This window comes from Athene cunicularia (assembly GCF_003259725.1).
Source record: "Athene cunicularia isolate RWA chromosome 4 unlocalized genomic scaffold, athCun1 chr4_part3, whole genome shotgun sequence".
Lineage (NCBI taxonomy): Eukaryota > Metazoa > Chordata > Aves > Strigiformes > Strigidae > Athene > Athene cunicularia.
In genome coordinates this window covers 947,335-967,511 of record NW_020799100.1, presented here as the reverse complement: position 1 = coordinate 967,511, position 20,177 = coordinate 947,335, and the positions used below count along the sequence as shown (strand labels likewise).

The 20,177-nt window shown below is 49.1% G+C and overlaps 1 protein-coding gene across 2 annotated transcripts in view; it reads right to left on the bottom strand.

The window, feature by feature from the left end:
• The window catches only part of LOC113480118 (gamma-aminobutyric acid receptor subunit beta-4), a 69,389-nt gene extending 51,028 nt beyond the window's left edge, over positions 1-18,361 (bottom strand). For both annotated transcript variants that reach the window (XM_026848729.1, XM_026848730.1), the window contains exon 1: positions 18,277-18,361. The gene's annotated coding sequence lies outside the window, so the exon portion shown is untranslated. The remainder of the gene's footprint in view (positions 1-18,276) is intronic.
• Between the last annotated feature and the right edge of the window lie 1,816 nt (positions 18,362-20,177).

Genomic DNA, 20,177 nt, shown 5'->3' with positions numbered 1-20,177 from the left:
TCTCCAATTGCAATACAGACTCAGCCAGAAAGACTCAGAAACAGTGGGCAGATAAACAAAGCTTACTTTATCATCCACTATAGCCACACCATTTTCATGAACTACAGCCAATGCTCTGAGGAGTCTGGTTCATGCGTTTCTGACCATGTGAGCTTGGCAATGCTGGCAGAGCCAAGGCTTGTGGTTGCTAAGGGACATGCATCAGCCTCAAATCTACCCTTTAGCCTAAAATACAGTAACAAAGGCACTCACGGGGAGCCTGGGAGGTTGCACAGACCATACCTTTCACAGAAGCAGACCAGGGTTTCTTTAAACCACCAGTCAGAAATTTCACAGCTCCCCTGGACAATCTCTTGCTGCATTTCACTGCACTTAGCCTTTTCCTAAATATCCAAACTAAACCTTCTCTGCAGTGTAAGTGTAGTTTTGTCTCATCATTTCCCCCCAACGATAGCAAAAGAATAAATCAGTCATCCTTCCTTAACAACAGCTTTTATGTACTGAGAAACCATGACATCCCTCTCCCTCCCCCACCAACACTGTCTTGCCTAAATTGAATGCACCTCATTTCTTCAACCTCTCCTCAGAGGTCATGTTTTCTAAAGCTCTGACAATTAGTGCTCCTCTTCTCTGGCCTTTTGCCAGTTTGTCTACATCTCTATTTTAAAGCATGGTATCCAGAAACCAGCCACTGAAGCAAAGATGACATGTCACCAGTACAGAGAAAAGAAAAAGCAACCTCCCATGTACAACATTCTCATAAAACCACAGAAGCATCTCCAAACCCACTGAACCCATCCTGGGAGCTGCTTACTTTGTGTGGGAGGTTGGAGATGTTAAAGGGGCAGCCTAGCTCTTGCCATTAGAGTGCATCACACATGCAGGAAGAGGAAGTACAGAGATTATTTAAGATTGAAGATATTCAAGATCTAGAGATAAAGATTATTCAAGACAGCTTTGTGCATGAGCCCCCGTGTTCCCTGTTTGCATCCTGCCTGTGGCATCACCAGACTCTGATATCCCTGCAGCAGCAGGAAAGTTGCTTTAAGGTCTTCTGCTGAGTAAACAAAGTCAAGCAGAGAAAATTAGAGGCTTCAACCGCTAAACCTACATATACAACAGGTCTGTGCCTTACACTGCAATGGTAAATACCCAGGGGCATAAGACTCTGCCCATGCATAACCCTGCTCCTCATCCCAGCTCTCCAGAAGCTGGAGGACAGCAGTGGCACTAGAGCCCAGAAACAGTAAGTCCCAGACAAGGTTGCCCTGCACTGGCTGGCAGAACTGTCTCTGCAAATGCAGGGGGATACAGGTGGGCATGAAGAGGGCGAGGTCTGCTGATAAATGTAGCTACAGGACTGCAGCGCCTTACTTGCCTTTTCAATGACACCCACACCAAACAGGAGCAGCAGGTAGGATATTCTCAGGTTTGCCAAAGGCATGACCAGCACACAGACTGTAATTTCACTCCCAGGACTTTTTCCTTCATTCTTATCCCCACTTTCCTGAACAAGAGAGAACTGTTCAGTATCTACTTGCTCTTCCTGCAGAAAATAGTTTGCCCAAGCTGCTGCCTCCGCTTTGTTCACAGCACTGAACCTCAGGGCACCCTGGCTTTATGTTTACAGCTTAAAACCACGACCCACGTCACTGCTACGTGCAGCGATGAGTTGGTTATACAAGGGCTGACAGACATGGTTAATTAGGAGCTTCCAGGTGCACAGGGTGGCACATTTAGTATGAGGCTTGTCGCTAGCTGAGGAGCTGCTGCCTGGATGCAACCATCTTAAGAAATCCAGTGCTGTCCCTCCCAAAACAGAATCATTTTCTCTTGAATAGTTTTCAGCTGATGGACTAATTAGTGCTGGGCTATAGTTTTTTAAACCCACCTCAATGACAACGCAGAGGCCAGTGTACTGTCAGGACACTCAGATTCACTGTGGAAGACTCTATAGCTACACGCCAGGGCAGGGGGAATGGAAGTGCTCCTGGGTTTTCGCTGTATGGGAGGACTGTAAGAGGAGTTCACAAATTGCTATCTGCATAATAGCTGTCCTCTCAGATCTCAACACTGAGAATATCTAAATGATGCCATCCCAGCAGACTACACAAGCCAAATCACAAAGAAGTTTCCCAACATTAATTTTCCTGTTCCTTTCCTTTTTTTAAGCTTAGGTACAGCATCAAGCACAAACTCAGTAAGTGTTAACATGGCTTGAGGAGCGAGAAAAGTTGGCCAGGTATTAAAAAATCAGAAATGTTTTGGGAACCACTTTCATCCAGCAGTGATGAAGATCCAGCAGGTTCCCATGATTCTCTGATTTGCAGTGGCATCTAGAAGTGCCAAGTTCAGCAGGGTCTCTTAAGAACCTACTTAAACTTTTCCAACAAAGTCTAGGCTTAAATACCCATCAAACACTCTCCAACCCCTTTTCAACTTGTTTTTTTACTCTTATTTTCATGACCTCTCCCCCACCCACAGCCAGTGCTGCGCACTAAGCTTGCCAGGCTCAGCACAACAGCCAGGAACATCGAACACAGTCAGAGGCTGATACCAAAGCTCTTCTCATACTCTTAGCAGGTCACTTCATGACATCCGTTGGATTTAAAAGAGCAAAGCATACCACGGCATTATGGTTTTGGCCACTGTTATATATTACCAGAAAGAGAGGGTGTCATGGCAAGTCAGCAAATATGACATTGCCTTCTTGTCTGTGGGGAAACAGGGAGTATGAGGGACTTGCTGCTGCTGAGGAATCTCCTCCACGTGAAGCAAGCATGGTATTATGGAGCTGAAAAACAGGGGCCTGGTCTCCAGAATATCTGTGGCTGCCAATGCCTGCTACTTCCCCATGGATTCATTGTTCTTCAGGGGCAGGAGGGTTATCTACCACCACTAGTTCTCATGGAGATTGCAGCTAGTTTCCAAGTAGGTCTGCAGAAAACAGTTTCTTCTGTCTAACAGGTTTCCTGCAATTTGCCATACTCCTTTTGGGAGTTCTTGGCACTTTTTAAGCCGCTGAGCTTGCGCCCAGAACAAGATTGTGCCTAACCTTGCTAGGCTTTCCATCCATCCACATCAGACCAGACACAGTGTCACCCTGCGCAAGGAGACCAATGAGGATTTCCAGCCTGTATCATTTTGCTCCCCTGGCAGCCTGGCTTTTCACCTCAACCAGTCAGATGACTGAATTTGCACTATTCATTCAAGAAGGGGGAATACTAGGGACTTCCCAAGAGAAGTGAAAAGTTAGAGCAAGATCTCACCAAAATGGTGATATCGAGGACAGCACACATTTGATGGTACCTCTCAGGGAAGGTACGACCGTAGCATAGCTCTTGAGAAGACTTGTGGAATATCCAAGAACTGAAAAAAAACAAGGGCTTCAAGAAGAGATGAGTTTTTGTCCAAGCAAGCAATGAGGCCAATTCTTCCTCAAGGAGCCAAGAGACACAGCACTTGCAGAGCAGGCAGAACTGACCATTCAAGTACTGCTATCCTGTGATGCTCTTTGCAAACACAAAGGTTAACCTTGATAATGGCAGCCACATTTCCAGCATGTTGTCAAATGAAGCTGTTCCTATAGATCTGAACAGATACAGAGCATTTTCTCAAGCAAGCTGTGCCTGCTTGTGAGCCAGTGCTGAGGGATCCTTTTGGAGGAACAATGCTTTCCCAATGCAGGTGTAGCACTCATTCTGTGACTATTCTAGGGAAAGCGGAGAGCTAAGGAGCACAATCTGTGAGGCACAGTGGATTACCTAATCTATCTCATGGGTATTTTTAATGGATTAGTAGGTATTAGAGTGGGATATTGCAAATATCCCATGGAAATTTAGAAGTGAGAGAGAACAATCAACTGGCTGCAAAAACAGTGTAAAGGTTGTCCCAGAGGTATTGGAGGATTACAGAGGAAGCTAAATCAAGGTTGATTTTAAAAGATGTTGGTAGACAGCTACCCAAGATGAATAAAAACAAGGTCTCAAATGTACAGGCTTAAATATGGAACAAAAGAGTAGACACCAACCCTGACAGCATCTGTACTACTGGTGGACTCAGTTCAGCAAAGCACCTGTACACATACACAGGACTTCCAACACTGAGAAAAATCACTGACAACTCAGAATACCATCTGTTCTTAGGAGAGGCCTAGGTCAATATTCAGGAGACAGATTTTTAAAGCTTTTTCATTCTCAGTGATGAAGATACTCTTCCAAAGCCTTCTGTAGGCATATTTCTTGCCTGGGTGATGCACACGTGGTAGGGTTACAGCGAAGTCACGGAAAAATAAGTTTCCCGGTTTGTCAGACTGCACATTTGCTCTCATTTACAGACATACACAACTGCTTCACTTTACCAGACCTGATCACTATCAACCTGGCATCACCAGTGGTTCCCAAGCAATCAGCTCTTTAAGAGTAACTTTACCAAGAGCACCAGTTCCCAACTACCATCCATCCCTTGAAGTAGGCAACACCCAACTCAGACCACAGCCAGTTTACGCCGCAGGGCTGCCACAGCCATCAGTTTCTTTGTCGGAGCAATGTGGTTGCAGAAGGCAGATCCAAATCTGACCATCTGGAGATGAAGGCAAAGCCCTGACCTCCTGGTGCACTCTGCTGCTAGAGCAAGACCCGTCACCTCCCCTCCCAGGGAAGTTCCTCCCTGTGTCCTCCAGGGCACCCACACAGACCAGCTCTGCGGCTTTGCAGTCTGCAAGGCACACACTCTGTTTTGCTTTTACATCACTCTGCAGAGACGGGCACTATGAAACATTGCATTTCCCTGCGCTTACCCTGAGCTAACCCTGGGAAGAGCAGAGACACTGAGCATCCCAGGTCCCTTCAGCTCTTACTCTCCACCAAGACTAGTAGCAGGAGGGCAACAGGGCTTCCCGAGCAAGCATATATTGTAGACTGACAGCAGATCAACATAAGCCAGGCATTTTTTCCCCAGCAGCAATGTGAAGCATCAGACCTACTCTGATCAGCCACCCCCACATTTCTCCACCTGAGAAGACTTTCCTCCTACCTCTGTCAGGATCCTGGCAGGCAAGCACATCTCTCCTGTGGGCCCTGCCAATGCAGCCGTGGGGCACAGTTCTACCCGCCTGCCAGGGAACGTGTAGGGGACTCAGGAGCAGTCCAGCCAGCCCTTTTGCTATTATTCAAACCCTCAAGAGCTCATGTTTGCTCCATCTCCTCACAGAAGCTTTTGGCACACTGCTGCTTCTCATTTCCTAGCCCACTGCTTGTTACCCTGCTTTTTAAGAGGGCAGATCTTCAGAAAGGATTGTACACAAACACTAAGTATTTTTGAGCCCCACAGGTAAATGTGTGAAAGGGAGCAAGGTATTTATGTACCTACAGCTTTCCTGGAGCATGATCACCACAATCAACACAGGCAGCTGCCCCCTTCTGCCTCATCTCCAGCTCACCAGGGTAGGCTCAGAGCAGACCCACTCCCAGGGCTCCCTCACAGCCTGGAAACCACTCTTTGTCACCCAAAACACTGGATTCCTGCACAAACTCCAGTGCTACAATGTCCACAAATGCACATAGATTTTTAAACAGGATTAGGGCTGAATCCCTATTGCTGGGACACTCCTCACAGAAGCCCAGGAGGTAGAAGTGCAGAAAGCCACCTGGGGAAACCACAGCACCATCCTCCTACCCACAGCAAAGGTCTTGACCCAGCTCTTCAGTGCTGGGCTTTTCTGGCACATTACCGATAAATGTCTGCTACATGGAGGAGCCTCTCTCTGTGTACTGGAAATACCATCCCCCAAACAACTGCAGATCTGGTCTATACTTGATTATGTGACCTGTCTGGGAAAACACTCTCACGTGTTACCAAATCCTGAGCCATCTAATCCCCTTAGCTGACAATGAGCCGAACCAAATTAATTTAAATGGGTTAACACAAGCTTCTCCGATCATATCAAATCCATTACTCTGTCTTGGAAGTATTTGTAACAACAACAAAATATCTGGACTTGTCATTTTTATCAAAGCCACAACAAAAAGGTGTTTTCCTTTTTTCCCCCCCTTTTTCAATTTTTAATGAGTGAGTCACACCTCCTCATCACTGTTTATGGACTCTTGTCTTTAAAGGATACCACAGCATCTAAATCCTGGATTGAATCCAGTTGGACATGCACAGCATGCAGGGGAAAAAGAAAAGAAACAAGATGGCCAGGTCAGGACATGCCAAACTTGCACAGATACTGAATCCAGGAGCAGCAGGGGACAGCCCTGCTGTGGTCCCTTGCCATACCTCCATGAGAGGATTTTTTGACAGGGCTGGACATGGTCCTTCATCCCACAACACTGCACAAAGTCAATGGCTGTGGCTTCTAAGGGAGAAAAGGGCACTCCTTTCTTGTTACTCCTGTCAAGTCCTTAGTGGAGATGCAGCCCTTTCCAAATGCCCACCTTATGCTCTCCGATAGAGGCTGCTATTAGGGCTTTTGTTAATGCTGACTTCAGATGCCTCCCACCACCACATCCCTGCACCACACACCCGGTCCTTTCCTTACCCTATCGAGGGTACGTGGCCCTTTGGCTCAGCTCAGAGGCAAAGCTTTGGGGCCACACTGTGCCCAAGGCTTATGCTCAGTGACAGCCAGGACAATTTACAGTGCAAGTACTGAAAAAAAAGGAGTGAGTCAGGCCTGAAAATATCATGACATTCACATTAAAACCATGAGTCTGAGTTAGAAATCATGAGAAGCAAAGCACACACACAAACAAGCCTCCCCCTTTCCAAATGTTATATATGGGATGATATGTTTTCATCTCCTAGTTTCTGAGTCTCTTGGATGGACCTTCTTCAGGTTGTTCTGTTTTTTCTCCACAGTCTCAAGACAGAGAAAATCTTACAAAATTCAGTGATGATTGAGAATTGCAGAAGATTTTTGTAGGAAGAAGTATTCAAGTTTGTAAGCTGGGCACTTTTGAAAGACTGACCTCTGCGCTGGTGTTTCCATCATTTCACTAATGATTGATATGCAAAAGTGTCCTGGAAATTCAACAGGACAAAAGTTACCAGGTTACCTTTTACCCCAGCACCTCTTATTAAGAGATAGAACTAACAGCCATTTGTTCACCAAAATAATTGCTTTCACTCAGGATGCATGGATGAGCGAATCTTGCAGAGCTTTTACATATATATTCATCTCCAGCAATTCATCAACATAATAATCACGCATTATTAACTTGAGTACTCATCAATTTTTTTCTCCAGCTTCAAATACTAGCAAGGAGCTAGTGTGCAATTGGGAAGAAAAACATGTAGGGGAACTTGTGATGAATGTTCTATTTTTGCTATGAAAGGAGGATAAGAAGAAAAATTCAGCTCATAGCCTACCCTCTTCCTCGCTTCCAAAAATTTCCTGCTGAGACCCTTCCCAGGAGGCCAGCAGACTGGGCTTTCATGCAGACCTTCTCCCCAGCTGGAGGATGTTTCCTTCTTCAGGTGACAATGTGCCACCAGTAAGCTCCCACCCATAACCCGGGTGGTCTCCTCTCCGACAGCCTCTGCTATTACACCCAGAGCTTTGCCACCTGCAACGGGCGGCCCCCTTCTTTATTCATTCCCTGTTGAACTGCCTGGTGAAGTTTTTTTTTTTTTTTTTTTTTTAAATATTCAGCCAATGATGAAATTTTCAAAATTTCATTTTTTCTGAAGAGGATGGTGAGGAACACCCTCCTGCTCCATCCATCAGAAGGGGAACTATTTGTGAACAAAATTAACGTCCTTTGCACAGAAGTGCCTTTCCCATGGCTATACCCCTTCCATTTCTCTGCAGCAAGAAGTGGGCCAACCCTCCTCTTCCCTCTGGGAATTTCACAGGCTACCACAGTCGAAGGAAAGGTCATGGTTTGGTGACCAAGCAGTGGACCAAAGCACTGAAAGTGCTCAGGTTTGTTCTCACGAATAACAAGCAATAGCAGGAAGCAGAACTTCCCAGTGCTATTCCTTGCGCAGCCACAGGTTTTCTGTGTCATCCCTGACAAGCTGCCTGCTGGTGGTGTCCCCTAGTTGTAAAACGGACCTAGGGAGGCTGGTCATCCCACAGGAACTGGGGAAGATTTGTCAGTCAGTGTTTGTAAGGCACAGGAGCCTTGCTGTTATCTGTCACACACAGCCCGTAATACTACCTGAGAACAAATTATATTCGTGCATAATCAAAACCACATCCAGCTCAGTCCTGATTTGAGAATCCTTTTTGGCTGGTGATGATGTCCAGAGCAGAGAGAGCACAGCTTGATTTCCAGAGCCCAGGCTGAGCTGGCAGAGCTGGCAGGTAGAAATATCTTGTTTTGACTGGTAAACTGAGCAAGTTTGACATGGAAACCACTGAGGGAGAATAAATATGGAACAACAAGATGTAATTTTTACAGAGGCTCTTTTCCAACTATAACTGTACTCAAAGCCATCCCAGACTTGAACTAAGAGGTCTTGAGGTCTGGGGAGGGAAATTCAAGCCACGGTGGGTTTGGCTGAGGCTCAGTTCTGTCACAAGCACAGACATCTGTAAGTGCACAATTACTTAACAGTACTATTCCTGCAGGACTGCAAGCAGGAGAAAGAGGAAAGGGAGGTGGGAAAGATCAGAGAAGAAAAAGAGTTTTTAGCTCTGACACAGAACCAAGGATAAATGCCAAAACTAGAAGAATAGCCTATAGGAACTGCATGATCAGTGTTCCCCAAACCAGCCTGAAATTCATACCCTGCTTGAAATAAACAGCAGCATTCCTACTGCCTGGGAGGAAGGGCTGACTGAGAAGAGTTCTGTTTCTTTCCATTTAACGGGAGCAGGATCAGTCACTGGATCTCCAGAATATCTGTTGATTTGGCTGATCTGTTCGTGCTATAGGGCTCCACCGTCCAACATTTCCCTCTCACATACGTGATGTGAATTCCTTTAATGGGCTTTATGCCATCGTTAAGCACATCATTTGTCTTGTCCATGTTTCTAGTCATGTTTTAACAAGTGCATGATATTTCACATGAAATATCAAGATATAAATAGACACTTAACAAACCCCACCAAGGGCTATCCGCAAGAATGGATCTTACAGACTTCCGCACCAAATGCTGTCACTGTTGCTGAAGAACCATCTTACATCAGTTCAGCCTGACACTTCAGTAGCCTCCAACTTTTTTTTTTCTTTGAACCAGACATAGGTGAGAAAAGTGACATGCACACACAGTCTGTCTTCCATGTAGCAGTAAAACTACAGCATATTCCTTGGCTTTTATGTTTCTTGCTATGTGGGTTAAAAATGTTTTTCTGTCTAACTGGGATATTGGGAGTCATAGGAAATGAACAATGCAGCTATGTGAAGCTGCTCTGATGAACAGCTCCAGGGCTGTGGGAATACATTTTGAGTAATCAAAAGGACTTGTACTAATGGGTTTTACACTCTTTTTACATTTTCCTTTCAGTGGTGGTCCCTCAAAGGCAAGTTTACTGGCAGGAATATTCTCAGAAATGGTGAGTGTTACGTAGATGTTAGTCAAGGAGGAAGATGGGTCCAGGTGAGATGGCAAACATCCTCCAGACTGGCTATAAACAACAATCTGCTTTTAAACAGTTAATTAATTAAATAGTATTAGAATTATTATACTAATCAGTGACTTGCATGCTTTGTATTCAGTCATAAAAAAGCTATGACTAATAAAAGAGGCAAAATTTGTGGAATAAATGCTGTGTTAAAATGATGATATCTTTCTTTTAGAGAGATATCTCAGAGCTCCTCACTAGCCATGGTGCACTACTGTGGACTAGCTCCAGCAGAGCTGGAAAGTGGCAGTGTCAGGGGCCAAGCAGAGCTGGAGGGAAAGACTGCACCAGCCAAGCATGAAAAGGAAGGAGGAGGGCAACCAGATCCATTTATCCGACATGGTCTTTGGAACAAACAGGGGAAGCAACACCTCCTCCAGTTCCTGTGAAAGTGTACTGGCTTAACGGATGACCACAAGGCTACATGTCCGCCTCTGGAGACCAAATCCAGAAAACAATGCTTGGTACTACCAAGCACAGCTCTAGGGCAGGCACACAGGTTGCTCAGAAACCCAAGCCCAATTTGATTCTGGGCACTGAGACTCAGGGGAACTCATCTTCATTGCTGTCTTTGTCACCCCACCCAGAACTCCCTCCACTGCCCTGTGTCAGCTTCCCGTCTCTGAAGGAGGATAATAAGGATCTTGTGGGGCCACAAATGAATGCAAAAATATGTTCAACATGCAGCAAGAGGTTCACAAGCTCTATCACATTGGAGGAACGGACAGGTCTAATATTCTAAAATATTATTGCACTCAGAAAAAAATGCATGAGAAAACAAAATGGATGAAAGTTAGGTGGAAGGGTGCCCACTGCTGAATGGATGTTACAGAGCCAGTTCTTAATTAAACAGTCCACAGGATCCCTGTTTCTTCCTTTCCCTTGTTTGACAGAGGATGGATTTGTTCTGAGGATGACACAGGATTATATACCAGAGGATAGCACTGACAATGGGGTCCCTGCCTGGTTTGCTGAAGAAGCTGATAAACACGCAGTGAGTGAGGGGGAGGCCGCCAGGAAAGAAAAGGAGATGTCTGTGTAGCTAAGTCCTCTTCTCCAGGACTGGGTGTGTCACAGGGGTTCCTACGTGCCTTTTCCTACTCAAGTCACCTGAGACTCACAGATTTTTACAAACTCTGAGTGTCTCTCTCTTGGGACACAGGGGCTGAGCAGTCAAAGCTGTGGCTGAAATCAATAGGATCTGTGCTTCGAATATGCAGCACGCTGACTGCAATGGTGCTAAGTATTCTGGAAAATCAGGTGTTTTGGCTGGGCACCCCACAGCAGGGGATACCTTTGACTCCTCGGGGGGGAGATGCGAACATGTTCATGCTGTACTGTCGTGCTTGACAACAGTTATAAAACCAACTAATTCTGTGTTGTGAGGAGGTCTGAATGCAGAGCAGTCAAGAAAGCACGAGTCCAAGATGGTCTTTGCCTGCTCAGTCCCCAGCTTTGCATCAGACATGCATTTCACTCCAGTCTGGCTCAACCTGTCCTAATCACCTGCTGTGACCACCTTGGCTAGTCCCCACTGTCATGCTCCCAGCTTGTCCCCCTCTTGAATGAAGGGAGCAAGAAAGATCAGCTCCATGTGTAAATGGCATCTCCTGTAGGCTCTGCAGAGGTGTTCAGGAGGAAGTGACTGTAGGACCTTGCCTCCTGATGCACCCTCTGAAGGGGATCAAATATAGATCCAGGCAGAAACCCCAATTCTGACTTTTCTGGAGTCCTGAGTGTCTGACTTTACAGCCTCAAAGTCCTTTTCACAGCATGTATTTCCTATAAAAAGAGCAAAGTGAAAAAAAATAGAAATTTCATCATGTGGCAATGTGTTAACATCCACATATGTCCCAAGAAGGACTGGATCCTTTCATTTCCTGCCACTTCAGTTAATGAAGTAAGACACAACAGCAGGAGGTTGTCATCTTCCTTCTGGATTAGCCCTATAGAGGATATGACCCATGGTCTGGAGCCAGAAGTCACATAAATAGGGGAGGAAGTGAGGGCTGCACAGCTGCAGCCAGTTTTACTGATCATGAACATCCTTTTCTTAACATCCCTTCCTCAGGAAGGAAAGTAGAACTACTGGAAGTCCTGGTGGCATAGCCACTTTTTCTTTGGCCCTGGGTGACCCTGGGGTTTGTGGACTTGTCCTGACAGCTCCTGCCTCTTCCTCAACTTACTCCTTTCCCTAGTCTGAATCATACTCATCCCTCTGCTTTCCAATGCAGAGCTGCTCCTCTGCCCTGCCAGGGTATAGGGAAGGACAGGTGATATTTCCCACTGTAGTAAGGCTCTGTGAAGTGCAGAATTTCAGGTTAACCCTGTGTCCAGCTTTGAACAATTTCTCCTGAGGACAGTGCAGGAGATGACCCCGGGGGGAAGAATGCCTTTCTGCTAAGTCTCAATTCCTTGCCCCAAAGCATGCAAGAATTGGCTCAAAGCATCTCAGAAGTGTAGGGAAAATTGAAGCTGTCTGCTCTGGGATTTAAATATTTTTGCCACAGAAATGGAGGGGAAGAGAACTGGACAGCTGAGGACTAAGCCCTAGAAAGGCAAGTTATCAGCTCCTACTGCCCTCAGGACAGGCAGCCTAGGACCAGTGCCAGCCCCGTGCCGGGCTGCCCCCTTCCCAGCCCCACACCTTGGCCCTCCTGCCATGTCACCACCACTCTGGGATGCTGCCCTGGCGCTGGAGGTGGTGAAGCTGCAGCGCTTGTACCAGCCAGGTCACTGTCAGCCCCGGGCATCTGTTTGCTACACAAGCCTGGGCCAGCCCTGCTGGAGATGCTGCCAGTTTCACCCCCCAACATTTTAGAAGAGGAAAAAAAACCCAGCTCGTATGTGCCTCGGCTTCTTCTCAGAAATTTCTGAATCATTTTGCCCAAAATTTCCCCACTCCCCTTCAAAAAGTCAAAGCAAGCTAGCTGCATGGAAAAAACACCACCACTGTGGCTGAACCTTATACGCAGTGGAAAACGGATGCTTTCAGGAAGCCTTAACAATGTGCAATACCACCAGCCTTGGCTATGTAAGAAACCAGATTCCCATTCCTTCCAGTACAGGACCACTAAGACCGGCTGTTTCCCAGCCACATAGGGCTGGTGGGTTAGGGCCCAGGCCCCTCTCCACCTCCTGCCGCATTCTTGCCAGCCAACGCAGGCGCTCAGCCTGACAGCCCCACCACTTTCAGAGCCCTGAACTACTGACGATGCTTCACTGCAACACTTTATGCATCAGCAATCATTTATTTTTACAATTCTGGGTTTCAAGTGATGCTGTTACACAGGGAAGTGCTGAGGATTTTATCCCCAGGTCCACTGAATTTGGAGTGACCTTTGAAGAAGAAATGCTGGGGAACAAGCAGGATGTGGGGGCAGGCTGGGTCCCCAAGATGTGATGGAGCAGAGAGGGGCTGAGGGAAGGAGGGGCAGGGGAGAGAAAGGAGGGAAACCGAGATACTGCAGCTAAGGAGGGTTTGGGTGTCAAAGGACAGGAGTGAGACCTGGGTGAGGGTGATGAGAGCTGGGAAGCCAGGTGCATGCTGCAGAAGCGGATGAGCAGGACACGGGCTCATTTCAATCAAGACCCCCTCAGCACTAATTCTTCTTAGGGAAGTTTGAATTAAAAATGGGGCATGGAAAGCTGCTGAATCCACAGGCATGAAAACAGGATTTTCTGTGTAGTCTGAGGGCTTCCTGGTCATTCCTTTTTCACCAGGCATTTTCAGACACTGTGTACACCACTCAGGAGAAACATCAAGAACTCTACACTCTGAGTGTGTTGGGGGCAAGAAGTGGAGAATGCCTTTACCTTGCTTATGGCTAACAAGATCTGTAAATGATGCTGGGAAACCATAAAGGGTGCCCATTCCTGGGAAGCAGAGCCATCTGCTTGAAACTTCTGCAAAGTTTCGGGCTGGAAATGTTGCACCAATGGAGAGCAGCTGAGTCACTGACTCAAGTGGGATCCTTCTGCCATTCCTTCATTGCCTTCACTACCCTGGGGCAATACAGTCTTTATTTGCCTTCTTTATTTTCTTTGTTTCTTTTTTTTTTTTTTCCTTCTATGGAACTAATGCTCCTGACAGCGAGAGCCTAAGAGCACTTACAAGAACAAGTATGCTGCTATGAAAGCTCCCCCTCTCCTCCACCTGTGGCCCTGCGATGCTTCCCAGACCTGATCTGCAGCATCCACTGTTCATTCAATCCTAAATCATGAGCATCCTGCTTGCCTTACTGTGGTGCAATTATCGTGTTTGCAATATACCCACCGAACATTGCCCCCCATACTGTCCATCCCCCAGGCCAGGGCCAGCTGGGTGACATCCACCTGCAGTTTGATCCCCCTGTGTGTGAGACACGCTGCCCTGCTCCCCGAGAGCTGAGTAGACTCCCCACACACGCTGCCAGAAGACCTTGCTCGGTATCGTTGCTGACCTTGCAGTATCAGGGCAAAGATCTCCCTCTTCAACAGACCAAGAGCCCTGGCTGGATTTTCTTCCTACTCTGCAAATCCCTCCTCCAAAGGCTGTTGCAGATCCCCACCGCAATCCTGGCCAAACCCCTTAGACCTGCTTATCAGCAACCCCTTTGCACTTTCAGTCCCAGGCTGTCTCCGTGCTGGGAGCCCATGAAAACTGGGGCTTTGTGGTCCCTACATGTCCCACCCTGTCACTGTCCTGCATCTCTCCAACATGGAGTCTGTGGCTGAGAAGTAAGAGGGGGCTGTCAAGGCATCCTCAGGCTGGAAGGGTTTAGCACCCCAAGAACTGAGGTACTGGCTGGCCCTTCAACACCAGCCCCTCCACCTCACCTGCTGCTTGATGCTCTTGGGCTGCCCCCACTAAGTGGGGACAGCTTTCTGGAGGAGTTGCTCCCAGATTTTTCCATCACCTCCACATGGCTCTAACTTTTCCCCTTTCCCCCATGTGTCCCTCCCATTCAGCCCAGCTCCCCAGATGAGCACATCACACTCATTGCCACAGCACCACCCCTGAGAGCTGACCTGCTCATCGACCTAATGGGTTTCCAAGGGGGTGGGGGAGAGGGGAGGAGAGAGAGTGGCTGATGCTTCTCAGCCACTCATCTTGGCCCAGAGCTAACGAGGCATCTCAAAATTAAAAAGTGAACTGCAATTCCCAGCAGGCCTGTCCTCCTTTTGGCATTAGTCGGAGTTCTCTGTCTTTCTCAAAAAAAAAGAGGGCTGGGGAGCCATGAGTTGCATTTGGAGCTGCTGAAGCACCACATCACGGGGATGGTGGTGGTGCTGGAATGAGGAGGGCAGCCTGGGGCTGCTGTGCCGTGGAAGCACCAGTTCTCTTAGAAAGGTTGTGAGGTGCAAGAGCTGCCTTGCCATGGCAAGGAGCACAAAGGGTACATGGGAACAGGTTCTTCTAGTGCCTCTACACCCCAAAGTCCACATCTCCCTCCTGGTTTGTGAGCAGCAACTGTGGGTACGTAGCAAAGGCAACGGATGCAGAGGAGGTACCCTGCCTGCAGGGCTAAGGCGTGGGGACGGGGCAGGGGTGATTGCCACCAGGCTCTGATGTGGGAGGAGGATGGCAAGAGAGAAATAACACTGCTGTAGGAGGAAGACATGGGGAAAGGAAGCAGGGAAAGAGCAGTGAAGGGAGGAAGGGAGGGCATCCTGGTTTATCACTTTTGTGGGTTGCATTTCTTGCATGGCATTCTGTCTGGTAAGGACCATTCTCTGTCTGCACCTCCAGGGTGCCCAGCACCACCTGCTCTGACCTTCCTGTCCCCAGTGCCCTCATCCTTGAGCTGCAGAGGGCCAAGGGCTCTGACTTGTAGATGTGCCCTCTGGAGCAGCTCAGCCTAGCTCACAGGCAACTGAGTGGTAGCTGCTTTGCTCCAGTCCTCTCCGCTCCTCCTGCAGGCAGCTGCCTGTCCAGCCAAACCCCTCTATCACTGCTGGGCCAGCCCTGAGGTAGCCCCATGCCACTCCTCCGGGGCACATGGCTCGAAGCAGGACTTGCCACCCTTCTGAGGTGCTGTCTTGGCCATTCAACAGCTCACTCTGATTGGTCTTCCAGGGGCAAGAGCATGAGAGGGTGAAGAGTGATTGTCTCACCCAGTGGAGATTGCTTACACCCATCTTGCCCAGCAGAAAGGCAGCCGAGGGGTGGCAGGATAGTCCAGGTGGAGCATGAGGGGGGCTGCAGAACATCCCTGAGAGGTAGCAGGTCTGCACACACACAGGTTCCAGGGCTTTGCCAAAGTGTGCCTTTTCCAGCTGTATCCAAGTTATTGGGGGAAGTTTCACCCTCTCTGCAGCGGGGCTGTGGATGAACTAGAAGCCACAAAGGGTTAGACACATCCTGGCATGATCCCAGGATTTCTCCTAGCAATGGGTTTGGTCCAAAATCTCAGAGAACTGGCGAGCTCTGGGGACAACAGTGGAGCAAGGAAACTTCCACCCCTTTCCTCTGGGCTTGTAATGCTAATGATCTCCAGCTTTCAGACTCACCTCCCAGCCCACCCTCCCCTCAACAGTAAATGCTGCAGGGGTAATTTTGTCCAGATATCTTATTCTCACAGGGAGAGGGACAGACATGCTGGAGTCAGGACATCCCTGCACACCAAGCACCAAAGACAGTCACTGGTGCTGCGAGACAGAACTTTGCACTCACAAGCAAAGGCAAGGACAAGAAAGGGTGAAGGGCAACAGTGGGATGAGTGCAGAAGAGAGGGTTACTGTCATCTTTCTATTTCTCTGCTTGAGTGAGGGAAAATGCAGTTTGTACTTTGGGAATTCAGAGTAAAATCAAATAAAATGCAACGGTTGCCCAAAACCATCCATTTTACAGTCAGAAAGGACGCAGTGCCTGCCGAGTCCAGCCCGTGCTCCGCACAGACCTGGCAGGGTCAGCAGCACTGCCTGCACCAAGCCCCGTGCTGCCTTGCCCAGGCTGAAGGAGAGGCTGTTTCGTGTCTTAGGGGGGTGGCTGGATGCCCTGGGAACCTGGCATCAGAGCACACAGGCTGTGAAATGGTCCTGGGCTGCTGGACCTGCAGCCCCACAGTCCCCCATTACACCCCTCTGCTCTATGCCTCCGCAGAGACAAATCACCTACAGTTTTACTGTATCATGATCTTCTCAATGGCTTACAAGATGGTTTTCTTGCTGGTTTTATGTCACCTCTGCAGTTCTCCCCCTCATAAAATGTGACTGCACCAATTCCTGTGATTGGGACTGGTCAGCTAATAGGGAGCTTTCATGTTTCCCAGACAGAGCTTTTAAAACAAATCCCGTGTTCAAAGGAGAGAAGGGAGAAGGGGAGCTCCTGTTCCTTGCAGAGCACTGCAAGCCCCTCAGAAGTGGTTCCCCACTGTGCTGAAGTGACATCCCTGATGCTCCTGAGTGCTATGGAGGGATAAGCATCTTCCCCACCCCACGGCTCTCCCTGAGGTCAGGGTCCAGCAGCTCTTGGTGCTGCCACCAGAAAGCCCCTGTTCCACCCCGGAGTAGAGCGTGGTGGCAAGGGTGGTGGGGATAGTGTGTACGGGCAGGGAAGGCAGTCTCTGCTGAAGGGAAAGGGGTGGTGAGTGAATGGGGGCAGGTTTGGCTGAGGTGGAGGGCAACCAGAGGTTTCAGGCAGAGACAGGTTTTTTCATGGGGTCATGGGAAACTGGAATACACTGGAGTGACTTCAAAACCTGATTAAATCACTGGGGATATTCCCCCACCCGCAGCTTCAAGGAACTCTGGATCAGGCCCTTTGGGAGAAAAGTCCTCTGTTATATCACCACGGAATTGGCCCTGGCATCTCTCCCCCTCAAGAGCACATGCATGAATCTGCTTCTCAGCAGTCATCTGGGGAAGGACATCTCGATGTGATTCCTGTCCTCCTGCAGGCTGAAGATCCCCTAATCCCACACATCTCCTCGTGAGGAGGAAATAGCATTGCCCAAAAAAGGCTGAAAACATCCAAGCTTGGCAGGCTGAAGCCTGTCCTCCAAATCCCCCTCCCTGTGCAGTCAGCTGTGGTTCTCCACTGCCTGCTCCTCTCCAATAAATGGACTTCAACGGTATCCTGGAGCGCAGTGGTACCCAAGGTTTATTTCATATTTCATTTCCACCAGGACAACAGAGAGAAGGCTCTTCCCATTCTCCTTTTTACTCCTAGGACACAAGAGAGGAATTGCAGATCCCTGCATCTCCTGCTGAATAGCAGCCAGGCCACCAGCTCCCCAGGGAATATTTTATCCCATATTGTTGTTGAGGGGGCAGCCTGGCAGAACAACCAACAGCCCTGCCAACGATCACCCCAACCCTCTGCAGGGAAAAGAGCTAAAACATCTGGCATTGGGAACAGAAGCAGAGGATGGATGACCTGTTGTCTGCAGTGGGGGACAGTTTGGAGTAGAGGAAAAGTAGAGTATCTCTGTCCCAGCAAAATATCCCCAGAAACATCACACCCTGGACAACCCAGCTGTCTGCAGAAATGGGTGATGGCAGGAGGAGAGGAACCAGTGAGAGGAGGAGGAAAACCAGGAGTCAGGAAAGGAATGTGAGGGAGAAGGGCAGGAGGAGATGAGGCTAGAAAACAGAGGAGGGTAGGAGGCGTCAGATGGGAGCATTTCACGAAGTCAGTGAGTGCTGCGAGCAGCCAAGCCAACAGCACGGACACATGCCGGCCCCTGTGCTCTGCTCCCCGCAACCAGCCATCACCATACCTCCAAAGTCAGGCCTGAGGCGGACGTCATAGCCCTTCAGCAGTTTGTCCACAATCTCTTTCACCACAGAAATATTCCCAGTGGATGGGCTGAAAGATAAAAGAAGAGAGTCCTTGTCACCTACCATGTGCCACCGGCTGTAGGAGGGGGTCCTGGCCAGGCAGCCCCCCCGCAGCCCCCCTCACGCCCCATGGCACTGAAGCACCTGTGTGTGCTACAGACACCCCAGCCACAGGCAGAGCCTCCCCGTGTCCTTTCTTACTCATATTTTCTGTTCCTGGCACAGCTCTCAGCCCGATCTGCACACAAGCCCCCCATGGCTGCCATGGGTCCTAAGCCATGCTGAGGGGTGGCACAGGAGTCTCAGCAGGTATTTTGACTCTTCCCTTTAAGTCACCCTGACTCCTGGGTACCCCATACTCCATCCCCCTGCACTCCCACCTGGGGTGTGCCTGCGCCTCAGGGGTCCCGCCAGGCTGGTGCACTCCTCAACACAGGCACCGCTCACCACACACACACTCTCCCTGGCCACCAACCCACGCACTCGGGACACCTCACTGTGCCCTGCCCGTAGGTGGGTGCACACAGGCAGAAATTGTCCTTTCTGTTCCACTAAGGTGTGCATGGGGTGGCTGCAGCCTTTCTCTCACAGGGCTCGCTCCCCTTCCCCTGCCACGCTGGGTACTTGCTCCTGGTCTCACACCAGGCAGCACGGACTTGTCATGCACACAGGTCCCCACTACACAAGTACCCCCCACCCTGCACTCTCACACACACTGGTGCAACCTCTGCTTCTCAGTGCACCCAGGTATTTCTTCATATTATTGAAGTAACGGGAAAAACAACTCTCCTTTTGTCCCATGGCCTCAACATCCAGCTGATCTTTGGCATGTAAAAATTCATCCCCTGTCACTCAGCATCACCATGACTTCTTAACAACGCAAATCAAGAGACAGAGACAAGAGAGTCCATCTTTCCCTCTGTATGCCAGAGCAGTGTTCCTCTCCCTCCCAACACTCTGACTTGCACACAGGGGGGTAAAACCACCCTCCCTAACACGGATAGAGCTCCTCCAGCCATTTCAACAAGAAGGGAGCTTCCTCTAAAAACAGCCCAAGAGCCAAAGCAAAACTGAAGGTGGGAAACCAGAAAGCAGAGGATGCTGGAAATATTGAAACTATTCAGTGCTGTGGGGTATACAGGTTTTCTGCCTGAATACCCAGATTTTATGCCACCCTCGTCCCCTGCTTTGCATAAGAATAGAGACTCAACCAGTGACAACTGCTGCTCTTTGCAGTCACCCACCACAACAGCATGTCTCCCTGTCAACACCACCTCCCACATTCATCCAAGTCAAGCTGGAAAGCTGCACCACAGCATTACCTCTGCCAGCTAGCCCCGTGCCCCTCTGCGCCCCGGGGTTTGCGCTGGCATGTCTGTGTGTCTGCAGACAGACACGCATGCTCTCCTGGCTGTACAGAGGATGTACGGACCCACTGCCTGTGCACACACACATGCAGACACACGAAAGCGCTAATACAGCTGTGAAAATATGTCTCTGCATGTGTGGCTACATCCAAACCTGTGTGGAGGTGACCGTGAGTGCAGATCTTTCTCCACCAGGTTATGACAAGGCACTGGGCTGTGGGCACCATTGATGCAGGAGCACAGAAACAGGCATTTGTGGGTACCTGGGACTGGGTTCCCGGCTGCCCAGACTCTCCGTACAGGTGTGGGTGGAGACATGTGGGACCACCGGGGGGTCTGGGCATGCGTTAAGTCTCTGCATGCACCGGCTGTGTATGTGCAGGGATTTATCAACCGAACAGGCATGTGCAAATGTGAGACAGCACACTTCCCAGGCCCACATGAACAAACCGTTCAGCACTTGTGCTCGGGGG